The following is a 16,776-nucleotide window of genomic DNA, read 5'->3' as shown; positions in this document are numbered from 1 at the left end:
GTAAGCTTGTGCTTGTGAAATTAAGATCAAAGAGAAACTGGTTATACTATAAAAACATGTAACTAAAGGCAATAAACGCTCTCAGATACACTCAGCCTTCGAGTTGTTTGTCTTCTGTTAGCCAAATCGCCGACTCCCTATTCACCTTAAGTCTTCCTCGAGCTTAGTGCCGAATCCAGTGGCTGTGCTGGTCCGCGGCAGCTGGCAGTTCAAACACACCAGCCACTCCTCGAACAGAAGGTTGGGCAATCTACTTCCGTAGAGATAATGCCTCAGAAACCTCAGGAGGGGTCGCTATGAGTTGGATCCCACTCAATGGCAGTGAATTTGTTTTTTGGTTTGGTATGTGGGACAGCAATATGGGCTGATACCAAGTTTCAGCTGTTATTACCTAGGCTCTTGTGTCGGTGGCAAGTTGACTGGAGTTGGATGGTATATGGTAACCCACAAGGGGATGTTGAGGGGACTGTGGGCTCTCTTACTCTCTAACATGCTTGAGCAAGCCTGTTAGACAATAAGAGAGGTCACAGTCCTCCCAACATCCCAGCAAGAGTAGAAATTTCAAGGCCTCTTGAGACCTATGCTTAGAATTTACACATAATTAATAACCACGAGGTCACCTCATATTTAAGGAGAAAATAAATCTACCCCCAATGGGAGGGGTAAAATATGACAACAATTTTTGCAATTGTCTACTCCAAACCCACTGCTGTTTAGTTGGATCCTACTCATAGCGACCCTTCCTGGGGTTTCTGACGCAGTATCACTATGAAAGTAGATTGTCCAACCTTCCTACTGAGGAGTGGCTGGTGGGTTTGAACTGCCAGCCTTCTGGTTAGCAGTAAATGCCTTAGGGACTATGCCACCAGAGTTCTTCAGCATTGTCTCTAACGTGATAATTGGCAACATTAATGCTGAAGAGCTCCCCGAAGGGAGGTGGAGACTTCTTGTAATTGCCTAGTCAATTCACAATATATTTAATAAGAGATAATTCATTTGTACAATAACTGATGCCTTAACTATGAATGTGATTTAAAAATGTGTGTATGTATGCTTCTAATTTCAGAGTAGTGGGGACGGATCTGTGTTCATTTGGAGTAACTTTCTCTCATCAAAAGAAAACAAACCATCTTCCCTCAATTGTAGATTTTTTTTTTCCATGAATATTTGTCTATATACAGGAAGCCAGACAGAGGAACAGTCAGCCACAGGGACCCAGGTGGGGGGGATACGAGAGGTCTCCAATAGCAGGACAAACTTGTCTGTTGGTTTGTCCTACTGTGGTGACATGTAGACGTGAGTTTTGAGGCTGAGCCTCTGGTGTTTAAAACCCAGCGAGATGCACCTGGTGCATAGGTAACAGCCCAGTTTATAGACTGAGACAGACTAGGAAGAAGGAAGAGGCCATCCACTTCTGAAAGAATTAGCCAGGGAAAACCTTATGAATAGCAAAGAAACATTGCTTGGTACATTACCACGCAACTTTAGGAATAGTCCTTTTAGGCTAAAAGGCTCGCAAAATAGGACTGGGAAAGAGCTGATGTCATGCTTGGTAGGGTGGAGGGTTGACGAAAGAGGGGGAGGCCTTCAAGGAGATGGATTGATACGGTGGCTGCGATGATGGGCTCAAGTATAGCAGGGATTGTGGGGCTGGCGCGGGATCAGGCAGTGTTTTGCTCTGCTGTGCATGGGGTCGCTATGAGTTGGAAACAACTTGACGGCACTTAACAACAACAACAACAACATATATATATATATATATATATATATGTAATGATCATGAGAAAAGCAGGCAAAAGTTTTTAATGAATCTGATCAATATGAAGTAGAGTCAAAAATTAATTTCTGTTTTTGTATGCTATTCTCATATTCTTGTATTTTTAACTTTAAGCGTATATATTAAAAAAAAATCTGACTTTTGGTGCTTTTCAACACTTACAATTTTATGTTGCACATGTCACTGTGGCTTCCCTCTAAGCATTTAGATTCGATCCCTGAATATCTGTCTTAAACAAATTTTATTTCATGAGTTTGTCCAAAGATCACACTGCTTATGACTCGATGGCACATAACAACAACAAACAACATGTCTCTTTAGATCAACAATTGGAATGAGCCACTTCAACTGTACCATTTATTAGGTGTTAGAAATTATACTTACTTCACCTCCATGAGCCCAGACTTATTTAGCTACGAAATAGAGATACTGATAATCTTCACATGATTTTTGTTTAGAAACTGAATGAAAAGTCTTAGCTAATTGCTTTGCAGCCAGTGCTCATTCTATATATTAGTGCCTTCACCTCTTGCTCCCTTTTATTCTGGTTTCAACCATTTGCTAGTGTTTCCAACTCAGACCAGGTACGCTTATTCCAGAAGCTTCAGGATGCAGTTGTTGCCCCTGCAGAGGGTCACAGCAATGCCCCAAACAATGCACTCCATACTCAAGATGAAATCACTGGTGTCACATCAAAGGAGTTCTGATCATGTACTTACGTCGAGATATCTCTGGGGCCTTTTATTCTATGACATATGGAGAAGCACATGCAATGGGAATAATAATGTTAATAAAAAAGATGTTGATGATATAATAATAATAGCTCCCATTTTAAGTTTAATACAACCACCATATGAGGTAAGCACTAGTCTCATTTCCATTTTAGAGAGGAAACAATGAGCCTCAGATAGTCTGGCTTGCGTAGAGTTACAAGAGCTATTTAAATATGAAACAAGGACTTCAAACCCAGGTATGTTGCACTCCAGATGCCTTGCTCTTAACATGACTCCATACTGTATAAAAGAATGTAGTTATGAAATTTTAGATGATTTAGCAACATAAAAGCTGCCAGGAATCCTATTTATGACTTTTTCAATAAAAGCTTTTATGAAAACAATTTAGAATTGAGTGATATACGGACATAACAGAAAACATGGATTTGAAAGGAATGACTGCAGCTATCACTGGATCAGATATAAATTAGATCTAATTACTTTAACCTAGTAAGATTGGGATACGAACCTGCAGTGCTGATAATGGAATTCAGCGGACATATGTTCTGGGCTCTGAAGAATGAGGTGATAGGTGACAATTATCATTAGTGACTTTTGAATAAAGACACTGGAGTCTTCTCACTCATTAGACCAAACAGTTCAATGGTCATTAGAAGTGCCTGTAAAAAGCACCGAAACACCATCAGAAAGGAGTTAATGATTATTACTGTAGCAACCTATTATTTCCATAATGGCGGTGTGATTAAGAAATCAACATCAGACATTATTCCCCATCAGCTGTGACTTTTATAAGCTGGTGGCATTGGTCACAAATCAAACTTGGAACAGTTTCCATACCTTTGGTAGGACTGACAAAGCACATACAATTTTCCTTTCCAATTGTGATGTTAATTTGAATGTTATCAGGGACAAGTCAACACTGATCTGCTGTAAATGGCTCCAAAAGTTTGGTCAGCATTGGAGGCACACACATAATACTCACTAAGAGCAGGAGACTGCAGTTTTACTGTCATGGTTTGTTGCAAATCTCTGAGGAATGAGAACACAGATGTGGTTGTCACTTTTTCTCCCCTGATGCACTGATTGTAAATATAAGACGTAGGGCTTTGTTGCAAAGTAATACATCACATCATGAGAAAAACACCACCCGGGTTCTCTGCAAGAAGATGGAACTGTGCAGACCACATTGTAAATTAAAAGATTTAAAAACTCTACTGGAGGACATTATGCTTAGGGAAACAAATTCTCATTATTTTGAATAAAACGTGGAATTCTTAAAGTCTGACCTAAATGACAATTATAATTGGATATTTACAATGAAAAATATGTAGAAAACCTACAAGCAATAAGACAGTGATTATGAACTTGCTAAAAACATGTGCTCGGCATTTTTTTTAATTCCCTAATTAAGTCCTAATTAGAATGTGTAGTGGAGTGTTAATTTTTGCTAGCAATACCTCCAGGGCATTTTTTACACCTTCAGGAGACTAAGTTTATTCAGATATGTAAGAGATGATTATCAATAAAAAGGACCACCGCACAGTTGGCTTAGAGAGTTGCTTATGTGTGGTTTCTGTCTGTGACAAACAGCCCTGGGGACCTTGTGCTGCGGTGAGCTGTAACACCTTCCTTTGCTGCAGTAGTGGCTGCCACACTGTCCTGCAGGTGAAGTATTACTTTGGCTGTATCCTTCCAGCCAGCGGTTTCCTTCCAGGGAAAAGAGAAGCCTGTGTAGAGAGATACTCAGTGAATCCAAATAAGGAGATCACGGGCAATCGGGGCTATTCAAACTGTGGTTCCATGCAAAGACTTGTACTAACATTAAATTATTTGCTTCAGTCTGCAATCCACAAAGTCCACTTTCACTGGATGCTATATGCATTAAAATGAAACAAGGGGTTCTGTGATAAGAATTAGAATTCATCCTTGTTAATTGATTCTCAAGATTTTCCTGGAGAAGAACCAAATATATTTAATAATAACAACCAGCTGCCATGTAGCCGACTCCTCATGGTGACCGCACACCTATCAGAGTAGAACTGGGCTCCATAGTGCTTTTTAATGGCCAGGGTTTCAGAAGTACATTGCCAGGCCTTTTTTCCCAAGATGCTTCTGGATGGACTCAAAGCTTCAGTTTTTTAGTAAGCAGCTAATGCTTTTTTCCCAAGATGCTTCTTGGTGGACGCAGTCCTCCAGTCTTCTAGTAAGCAGCTGAGCATGTTAACCATTATCACCATCCAGGGATTCCAAATGTGTTTCCACCTGCATTTAAACTTTCTGACATCAGTTTTTCCCCCATACTGCCAACTCATATTCAGAGTTTTCTATCATCAAAGATGCCAAATATCTATATGTCACCTCATATAATAAGACCCTACATTAGGTAAGATGTGTATACAGTAAACAAAAGCTTCACCCTCAATAAACTTGTAATTTGGAAAAGAGTCAGCTATAAGTAATATTAATAATAATCTCATGCTGTTAGAAATAGCTTCAGTACTAACAGCTGTTGTTGTTCTTATGTGCCGTCAAGTTGGACCTGACTCATAGCGACCCCTCCTTGGGTTTCCAAGGCAGTATCACTATAGATGTAGATTGCCCAACGTTCCTTCCAAGGAGTGGCTGGTGGGTTTGAACCGCCAGCCTTCTGGTTAGCAGTCAAGTGCCTAAGGCACTACGCTACCAGAGCTCCTGTAGTACTAACAGTAATAATCAGTAATTACTATATTTTTTTTCTGTATTCTAGATACTCTATAGTCTCCTCACACACAGGCTCTGATATCACCTTCTCTAACAACTTGCTCAAGCAAAGGAGGAATGCTTGCCTTTTCCATATAGTTAATTAAGGAGCTCTGGTGGCATAGTGCCTAAGGCATTTGACTTCTAACCAGAGGGCTGGCAATTCAAACACACCAGCCACTCCTCAGAAGGAAAACTGGGCAATCTACTTCTATAAATATTTACCACCTGGGAAACCCAAAGGGGGTTGCTATGAGTTGGAATCAACTTGATGGCAGTGACTTAGGTTTTGGTTTGATAGAGTTAATTAATGTAGGCATTGTGCTGCTAACTGGAAAAAAACAAAACAAAACAAAAAAAAACAGTAGTTTGAACTCACCAGCCACTCCACGGAAGAAAAATGGGGCAGTCTGCTTCCATAAAGATTTACAGCCTTGGAAACCCAATGGGTTGTCACTATGAGTCAGAATCGACTCTATGGCCATGAGAAGGATCAGAAAAGTTAAGGTAACCACGTCTAAAAGCAACAGAGCCAGGATAACCCATGCATTATTGTTCCCCCTCCACCCCCGGAATGAAAGTCAGGAACATGACCATAATGAGGAGCAGTCCTGAAACCATAATGGATGCAGTTGTTAAGGAAATTTGAGGGAAGAAGCCTGGATCCGAGAGAATTATGAGTGTTGCGATGGAGGTGATGGGAAGGGTCTCGATCGGTGTCTCTAACGGCTGTCATATGAAAGAGGGGAAAATGCAGAGAACCAAGAACAAGGTTTCTACCTACAGAAGAACTCCCAGAGAGAACTTCCCACTCACATATACGGATTTCCCTCTTTTGTTTTGTTTCTCTGCCCTTAGATGTGCCGAGTTTGTGAGTGCCCAGTTATTTGGAGTGATTATAAGAAAATTCGTATGACTTCTCAACACAAATCAGTGAGCAGTTATATCTCAGTACAGATGGGAATTCGTAGGCTCACACATGGGAAAGGACTTATCTAAGTTCTCACAACTAGTAAGTAATGAAGACGGTTTAGAAAGCATTAAGAATCCAAATCATGATCTTGAATATTCTAAATTCACTTTCACCAATCCCATGTATCTAATGTACAACAGAAAGTAAGTTCTTCCCAGGTGACACCTCTGTAGTTTTAGTTATTCTCTTCGTTTCCATTAATGATTTTAACACATCTTTCAGTATTTTTAAAATCACACTTTCCTCTCTGCAACAACAGCAGAGAATAATTGTCAACATATGTGAAAATTTAAAGGTCATTAAATTTTCCTATAAAACAACTCCACAGAAATGGCCTGGTGTCAAAGGACTTCCTCTCTCCCATCTGAAAGGATTAGTTTTAGAACTATTTTTCCCAAAACTACTAACTTAGTCCATTTTCTCCAATGTGCAATTAACCCAAACAATTTTGCAGATATGGGCCACTGTGAGATCAATTGTACCTGGGCTCCTCTTTGCATCTGAGTCCTATTCTCTTACTTACCAGGCTATTTGCCTTTCCTTAAAAAAAAAAAAAAAAAAAAATTCACTGGGTTGCTTAAAGAGACAGAGACAAATGGCTCTTCAAAAAACTTAATGAAAAACCGTATTTGAGGAGAGACAAATCAAGATAAAAAAAATTTCTGTCAATCCAATCTGTTTGTCAATCATTCTTTGCTTGAAATGCACACAGATACATCTTAGACCATGGTATTCCCTCTAGGTGAAATATTCTTCTCTCCAATTATTTTCAGTTCCAGAGATGGAAAATGATGATTGATCCTTTAGATATCACTGAGCTACCATGGTCACAGGGAACATCATCCTGACTTGTCCAAGAAAGTTCATTATATTTAGTTTGAATTTATCCATACTTCACTCAGTCTAGGAGCTCTGTTGGCATAGTACCTAAGGTATTTGACTGCTAACCAAAAGGCTGGCGGTTCAAACCCATTAGCCACTCCTCAGAAGGAAGGTTGGGCAATCTACTTCCTTAATGATATTGCCTTGGAAACCCAAGGAGGGGTCGCTAAGAGTCAGATCCGACTCCAAGGCAGTGGTTGCATTGGGTTGCGTTTTATTCATTCTACAAGAACCACAGGTAGCATGCTTTATTATATGTCTTTAATTTTTATACATCTGTATTCCTTACATGACTAAATGTTCTAGAAAGCAGAAACTGTGTCATTACCATCAAGTATCCCCAGCAGGTAGCATAGTGCCTGGCAAGCATTTATTGATACATAAATACTTGTTTATTAATTTAATCATGTATATGTTGGAAAATATATCTAGTGTCTACTATGGGCCTGTAATAGGAAGATTTCTGAGATGATCACAATGATATTTCTTGATATTTACATCCTTGTGTTATTCCTCATTCCCATCACACCCTTACCCCTTTGAGTGTAGGCAAGATCCCAAGATTAACAAACAAAAATACAGCAAAAGTGAAAGGATATCTTTTCTATGATTAGATTACAAAAAAAACTGTGACTTTCATCTTTTCTGGTAGACCTCTCTATTGCTGGCTTTTGTAAAGCAAGCTGTCATGTTGGAGATATCCACTTGACAAGGAACTGAGGGCAGTCTCTGGCCAACAGCCTGCAAGGACATGAATCCTGTCAATGACCATGTGAGTGAACTTGGAATGGAATTTTTCCTACTTCAGCCTTTAGACAAAACCACAGCCCTTGCCAATACCATGATTGCAGCCTAGTAAGACCCTGAAACAGAGAGCCCAGATAAGGCACTAACATTGTATTAAGTGCTAGGGACATAGTGACGAACAAGATGGATAAAATCTCTTTTCTTTTAGTGCTCATAGTCTTATAATCAAATAAAAACTATTGCATTCTCTAATTTCACATACAGCTCGGTATTCTATTTATGTAAGGAATTTTCAAATGAGCATGAGTTATCTACTGCCCTCTAACCTCAAAGTTAGTGTCTTAAAACAATGACTTATTTCTCATGACATTCTTAGTTGGCTGGATGATTCTTCTCCGGTTTTTCCTGGATTTGCAGGAAAAGCTATACTCATATGGATGGAAGCTCTAAGATGACATCAGTCACATATCTAGAAGCTCTAAGATGACATCAGTCACATATCTAGAAGTTGATGAAGATATCAGCTAGAGTTCCTTGGCTCTATTCCATGTTCTATCATCTTGTAGTTGGCTAGACTGGATTTCTTATGGCAATTTCAAGTTGGTGTTCCAAGAGGACAAGATACAATGCACAAGTATTTTTCAAGTCTCTGCTTGCAACATGTTTGCTGAGGTCCTACTGGTAGAAGAAGAGAACATGAGCAAGCCAGAAGTGAAAGTGACAGTTAAATACACAAGTGTGTGTGGGCACATGGAGCCATTGTTAGAAGAAGTTACAATGAATAGTACTGACATTCAGATTGACAGAGGTGGTCATTGAATGTCATAGCTTACAGAAACTGCAGGGGGCATATAGTCCATTCCCCTCATCATATAAATAAGGAAACACATGTGCTCATTCTATAATAATAATCTAAGTAAAGAAGAGAGTTGAAATTAAATTTAGAAGATTTTAAATCCCATTTATATTCTTTGCCCTAAAATGTTCATTGCTTGATTACCAACCTCAAACCATTCAAAGAACTGTATAAAGGAGAAAGTGCACATGGCATTGTGGGCTGCTGAATGCTGTTCCTAGATATCTCATCCCTCTTCTTTTTGGCTATGGCATTTCAATGCAGAAATATTTTAGTAGTCTAGTAATGAGAAGCTTCTATCTCAAACCATGATATAATTGTTCCAGTTATTTGAGGGGTCACTGATATTTAATTACCAAATAATGAGTTACCTTCCACTAGCCATTAGGATCCAGAAATCTAAGCCAATGTTTTATAATGATCTTCTTTTATTATAAAGAGATTATAAGTATATAATATTTGTAAACCCACAGACAAACATGTGGTTTTCATTTTTTCCAAGATTATTTATACTGGTTGAAACTCTTATTTCTTATTTTACATGCTAAAATCACCCTAGACAGACTGGGGCTACAAAGCGTCATAAAGGCTTTCGTTATGCAGGTAAATGCTGCTGATTTTTCAAGGCTGCATTACTGCAATTCTTATTTTCTGGAGTTTCTGCTCATGATGATTTCTCGGATATAGATCCTGGATAATGCAGCAGTTGAATCTTCATGAGAATGCACCTGTCTTGGTAAATTAGTCTCATTTTGAAATCCATGCACATGATCCTATCTAGTCTCCAATGATAGTATTCATACTTAAGAACGGGAGGGGCAGCACCTTTATGCTCTTAACTAATGCTATTCTCATTATTATTCTTACAGTCTAAATTATCAAGTCATCTAGTTGCAAGCCTAAGTTTCAAGTGGTACTTTCCCAACTAGAAAAGTCAGGATAATCATTGAAGAAACTCACCTGAAATCCTTATTCGCCATTATTTCAAAGAAGCTCACCCATCAATTACCATTTTTTTACTACTAATTTCATTTCATTTTAGGACAAGCATTTGTTTCTTTAAAGCTCTTAATTTTCTGTCTATTCAACACTACATTTTGGAAACTTTGCAATTTTTCTTTTGAAATAAATCTTTGATTTATTTTGAGGGAGAAAAAATGAGATATTTATTCAGAAGAATCATTGTTAAGTACAAGTTCTGTACATATGGACCTCACCAGATGGCATACACAGAAATCAAATTGATTAAATCTGTGGAAAGATGTGATGAAGAAGCTCAGTATCATCAGAACAAGGCTAAGGACTGACTGAGAAACAAGATCACCAATGACTCATACACAAGTTCAAGTTGAAAGTGAAGAAAATTAAAACAAGTCCATAAAACCTAAAGTATGACTTTGAGTATTGTTGTTGTTGTTGTTTGCCGTCGAGTCAAACCCAACTCATAGCGACCCCTCCTTGGGTTTCCAAGGCAGTATCACTACGGAAGTAGGATTGCCCAACCTTCCTTCCGAGGAGTGGCTGGTGGGTTTGAACCGCCAGCCGTCTGGTTAGCAGGCAAGTGTCTTAGCCAGAGTATAACCCACCTGAATTTAGAGATCATCTCAAGAATAGATTTGATGGACTGACCACCAATGATTGAAGATCAGACTAGTTGGGGATGACATCAGGACACCACATGTGAAGAAAGCTAAAGGTCATTAGAAAGTCAGGAAAGAAAGAGAAGACCAAAATGGATGTTGCAAGAGACACTGAAACTTGTTTTTAAAGTAGAGTAGATAAAGCAAATGGAACAGATGATGAATTAAAAGAGCTGAGTGGAAGATTTCAAAGGGCTACAGGAGAAGACAAAATAAAGTATTATAATAGAATATGCAAAGACCCACAGTTAGAAAACCAAAAGAGAAAACAAGTAAACAAATGATCATTTTCAAGCTGAAAGAACTGAAGAAAACTTCAAGCCTTGAGTGACAATACTGAAGAATTCTAGGGGCAGAAAACAGAATGGCACAGCGTACATCAAAAGAAGGGAAGAATACACAGAGCTAATGTATTACAAACAATGGTCACCATTTGTTCATTTCAGGAGGTAGCATATAATCAAGTAATGAAGGTATGGTAGGAAGAAGTTTAAGCTGCACTGAAGGCCATGTAGAAAACCAAAGCTTGAGGAATGGGTGGAATACCCATTGAGATGTTTCAACAAATGAATGTAATGCTAGAAGTGCTTCCTTTTCCATGCCAAGAAATTTGTAAGGCAGCTACCTGGGCAACTAACTGGGAGAAATTCATATTTGAGCCTGTTCCAAAGAAAAGAGATCTGACTAAATTTAGAAATTAATGAAAAATATCATGGATAGCATATACAAGTAAAGTTTTGCTGAAGATATTTCAAAAACTAGTTGCAGCAGTTTATCAATGGGAAAATGACAGAAATTCAAGCCAGCTTCAGAACAGGATGTGGAACAAAGGATACCCTGTTGAAGTTAGATATATCTTGATTGAAACAGAGAATATAAGAAAAATAGTCATCTCTTTTATTGTCTGTGTAGAGGCATTCAACTATATGAATCATAACAAATTATGCATAACACAGAAAAAGAATAAGAATTCCAGAAATTTAACTACAGTCATATAGAACCTATATGTAGACCAAGAGGTGGTCATTCAAACAGAACAAGGGGACATTGTATTGTTTAATATGAGGAGAGGTGTGTAGTAAGTTTGTAACTTTTCACCATGAAACAGTATCAGGATTGGAGGAATTTAACAGCCTGAAATATGCAGATGATACAATTTTCCTTGCTGAAAGTGAAGAAGAATTGAAGCACTTACTGATGTAGATCAAAGGCTACACCCTTCAGTATGGGTTTCACCTCAACATAAAGAAAACAAAAATCATGACAATTGGACCAATAACCAACATCATGATAAATGAACTAAATATTGAAGTTGTCAAGGATTTCATTTTAATTGGATCCACAATCAATGCCTATGGAAGCAGCCTTCAAGAAATCAAAGAACATATTGCATTGGGCAAATATGTGCAAAAGATCTTTTGGAAATGTTAAAAAGCAAAAATGTTACTTTGAGGAGTAAGGTGTGGCTGATCCAAGTCATAGCTTTTTTTTTTTTTTTTGATCACCTCAAATGCATACAAAGCCTGGACAGTGAGTAAGGAAGACCAAAGAATTGATGCATTTGAATTATGATGTTGGCAAAGAGCACTGAATGAATCATGGACTGTGAGGAAAAAGAAAAAAATCTGTCTTACAAGTACAGTCAGACTGCCCCTTAGAAGTGAGGATGCCAATAATTCATCTCACGCACTTTGGACATGTTATCAGGAGGGACCAGTTCTTGAAGAAGAATATCATGCTTGATAAAGAAGGTGGTCAGCAAAAAAAAGGAAGACCCTCGAGGAGTTGAACTAACACAGGATCGGGCAGTGTTTCATTCTGTTGGTCACAGGGTTACTATGAGCTGGAATGGACTCAAGGGCACCTAATAAGAACAACAGCAACTAGTTCCATCATGCTTTTGCTGTTTGTTTTGTACAAACTCAAATTCTTTCACTGCTTTTAAACTTTGCATACTGAAATATAAAAGGGAAAAATCTACCCAAAGGACAATTGATATAGCCCAGACAAGTTGCTGTATTTTGAATGGTTTGAAAACTGTAATAACTCTGGAAATGATAATTGCTTAAAAGGAGAGTCCTTTCTAAGAACATTTGTTGCTTTCTATTTTGATATTGTTGAGGGACTTCTACAATTGGCTATGACTTGATTTCTCATGATGACATTATCTTATTAATGTTTATATGCCAGATACATTACACAAAATTAAATGTTACCCAAATAATTTCATGAGCATTATTTTATGCCACCAGAGCTCCTTATTTTATTTTTACTGAGAGCAAATCCCTATGAAGTAGACAAGAAGCATTATACCATTTCCTGCATGGAAGGCAAGAATTTTACCATCCAACCACCAACTTACCAACTAGTTTCTGACTCACAGTGACCCTACAGGGTAAAACAGAAATGCCTCATTTGGTTTCCAATGCTTTCAATCTTTATAGAAGTAGATCATCACACCTTTCTCCCATGGAGTGGTTGGTGGGTTTGAACTGCTGACTTTTCCATTAGCAGCCAGTGCTTAACCACTGTGCCACCAGGGCTCCACTGAACTATCAATGCATTATAAATTACAAAAATAGATACACAAAACACAGGAGCTTGTATATGAAGGGAAGGGAGAAGAGCTAAGAGACAGTTGCCAGAAAGTCAACTCAATCTGATGGTACCCTGTATAGAACTGAGCCCCAAAGCATTTTCTTGGCCGTAAACATTCTGAAAGCAGATCATTAGGCTTTCTTCCACAATACTACTGGGTGGGTTTGAACCACCATCCTTTTGTTAACAGGTGTATACAACCAACTGCAATACCTAGAAACTTACAGAGACAGCATGAGAAGCCATAACCTCTTAAATTTACAAAGAGAATATTCAAATAAAGATGTATATTATGTAAAAAATGTAAGGCTGAACAAGAGAGGAAGAAAATTTATGACTGAGTATTTGAGTGACAAGACAATAATCAGAGGCTATGATAAAAGTGAGTTCATTCCTTACTTTTGGGACAGATAAAGTAATTGATTATGAAAAATACGACCATCAGCATATTCAGTACAAGTGTGTATTGCAGTGAATAACACACTTGTTTTTGTTGTTGTTCTCAGGTGCCATCAAGTTGGGTCCAACTCATAGTGACCCTGTGTACAGCAGAACAAAAACCGCCCAGTCTTGTACCATCGTCACAATCGTTGCTGTTTGAGCGTATTGTTGCAGCCACTGGGTCAGGCCATCTCCTTGAGGGTCTTCCTCTTTTTTTCCTATTCCTCTACTTTACCAAGCATGATGTGCTTCTACAAGGACTGGCCCCTCCTGCTAACATGTCCAAAGTGTGTTAGACAAAGTCTTGCCACCCTCAATTCTAAGGAGCTTTCTGGCTGGACTTCCTTCCAAGAGAGATTTATTGTTCTTCTGGCAATCCATGGTATACAATATTCTTCACCAACACCATAATTCAAATGTAGCAGTTCTTCAGTCTACCTTATTCATGTTGTATGCGTATGAGGCAATAGAGAAAAACATGACTTGATCATGCACACTAGTTCTCAAAGTGACTTTTTTTAAAAAAATACTTTCAAGAGATCTTTTGCAGCAGATTTGCCCAATGAAATACGTCCTTTCATTTCTTGATGGATGCTTCCATGGTCATTAATTGTGGATTTAAGTAAAATGAAATCCTTGACAATGTCAATCTTCTCTCCACTTATCATGATGTTGCTTATTGGTCCAGTTGTGAGGATTTCTATCTTCTTTATGTTAAGGGGTAATTCATACTGAAGGCTGTAGTCTTGATCTTCAGCAGTAAGTGTTACACGTGCTCTTTACTTTCAGCAAGCAAGACTGTGCCATCTGCATATCGCAGGTTGATAATGAGTCTTCCTCCAATCCTAATGTTGCAAGTTTCTACATGTAGTCCAGCTTCTCAGATTATGTTCTCCGAACATAGATTAAATAATTACAATGAAAGGATATGAAGCTAATGCACACATTTCCTGATACTAAACAATGCAGTGTCCCTTGCTCAGTTTCAATGACTACCTCTTGGTGTATGTACATGATCTTCATGAGCACAATTAAGTGTTCTGGAATTATTCTTCTTCTCATTGTTATTCATAATTTTTTATGATTCATACAGTTGAATGCCTTTGCATAGACAACAACATACAGATAAATATTTTTTTGTATTCTCTGTCTTCAGTCAAGATCCATCTGATATCAACAGGGATGTCCCTTGTTCCATATCTATTAAATCTGGCTTGATTTTCTGGTACCTCCCTGTTGATGTACAGCTGCAATGAATGGTTTTTACAGCAAAACTTTACTAACGTATGATATCAATTTTTTAAAAAAAGAATTTCTGCATTCTGTTGGATAATCTTTTTTTTTTAATGAGCATAAATACAGATCTCTTCTACTTGATTAGCCACTTAGCTGTCTTCCAGATTTCTTTGAAAAAGAACTGAGTGCTTCCTGCATTGTCTGTTTGTTGAAATGCCTCAACTGGTATTCTATCAATTCCTGGACCTTTGGTTTTCACCAGTGCCTTCAAAGAAGCTTGGACTTCTTCCTTCAATACCATCAGTTTTTGATCTCACTCTACTTCCTCAAATTGTTGAGCATCAACCAATTTTTTTTCCGTAGATTGACATTTTACTTCTTCCACCATCTTTTGATGCTTCCTGCATTGTTCAATTTTTTGGCCATAGAGTCCTCAATACTGCCACTCAAGGCTTGAATTTTTTCTTCAGTTCTTTCAGCTTGAGAAAAGCTCAGTGTGTTCTCCCCTTTTGGGTTTCTAACTCTAGGTCTTTGTACATTTCATTATAATACTTTACTTGTTATATCTTCTTGAGCTACCCTTTGAAATCTTCCATTCAGCTCTTTTATTTCATCATTTCTTCCATTAGCTTTTGTTATACTCCATTCAAGAACAAGTTTCAGAGACTCATTATATATCCATTTTGGTCTTTGTTTCCTGTATTTTTTTAATTTACCTTTTACTTTCTTCATGTATGATGTCATCCTACAACTCATCTGATTCAGTGCATCAAATCTATTCTTGAGATAGTCTCTAAGTTCAGGTAGGATATACTCAAAGTTGTACTTTGGCTCTCATGGACCTGTTTTAATTTTCTTCAACTTCAGCTTGAACTTACATATGAGCAAATGATGGCCTGTTCCACAGTCAGCCCCAAGGCTTATTCTGATTAATGATATTGAGCTTCTCCATCATCTGTTTCCACAGATGTAATCGATCTGATTCCTGTGTATTCCATCTGGTGAGGTCCACGTGTATAGTCACCATTTATGTTGTTGAGAAAAGGTATTTGCAATATCATAGGTGTTGCAAAATTCTATCATGTGATCACCAAGGCCATATTTTCCAACTATGGATCCTTCTTTGTTTCTAACTTCTGCATTCCAATTACCAGTATTTTCAATGCATCTTGACTGCACGTTTGGTCAATTTCAGATTACAGGAAAGTCAATTGATTATGAAAAATATGAGCACCAACACATTAATATTAAGTGCACTGCAATGGATTTAGTGCAAGTCTACTGTGGCAAATACTGTCAGTGCCTTGCCTGCATCCCTGTGTACGTTGCCATGCCTCTTCCCTCCATCTTCCTTCTATGTGCCAATAACTGTGTCTTTGTGCCTCAGGACTTTCCCAAAGTCCACTTTCCCCACTGATGAGCTGGTCAAAAGTTCAAAGCAATTAAGCCTATTATGAGCCAACCTCAACCTCTGCCTGATGGAAAAAGATGTATAAATACACTAGCACTTCCCACCAACATGTGGGATATTTCTAAAAGACATATTATCCAATTTGCTAGAATTTTTCTGCAGGATTAACCTCTACTTATTCAATACAATGACGTGTTTAACAATTCACCCTATCATCTGCCTTTCCTTCTCTGTTTCTCTTCCTCATTTCTTTGCTTGGGTTCCCTATACCTTTCAAATAATCTACTTGACTCCTCGTCCCAGGATGTGTTACTAGGGGAAGTAAAATTATGACCTATTTGTAGATATGGAACTAACCAACAGAATAGTTAAAATTTTTTTCACTGACGATGAGAAGTTAAGGAAGCTCTGTTCTTCATGACAAGCACTTAAGTATGATATGATTCTAAAAAAAAAAAAAAAACGCTCTTGTGAGAGAGAAAGCAGGCATATTATTACAGTTGTTAAATAATTGAGCCAAATTACACCAAAAGCCACTAAGAGAACCAAGTCTACACTTGGCCAATCCAAAATTTCTTCCAAATACCACTGCCAGGCGAGCAGGGAAGGCACTTCATTTGCAATGTCTGATTTTCTTTTCTTTTCTTTTTTTTAATTTTATTTTGATTTGGGTGAAGATTTACAGAGTAAATTCACTTTTCATACAGCAGTTCACATATACTTTGTCTCATGTCATTGACCA

The sequence above is a fragment of the Orycteropus afer genome, unplaced genomic scaffold (assembly GCF_000298275.1).
Source record: "Orycteropus afer afer isolate SDZICR_OR568_19922 unplaced genomic scaffold, OryAfe1.0 scaffold00009, whole genome shotgun sequence".
Classification (NCBI taxonomy): domain Eukaryota; kingdom Metazoa; phylum Chordata; class Mammalia; order Tubulidentata; family Orycteropodidae; genus Orycteropus; species Orycteropus afer.
The sequence above is the reverse complement of the archived record's forward strand: the minus strand, read 5'-3'. Positions refer to the sequence as shown.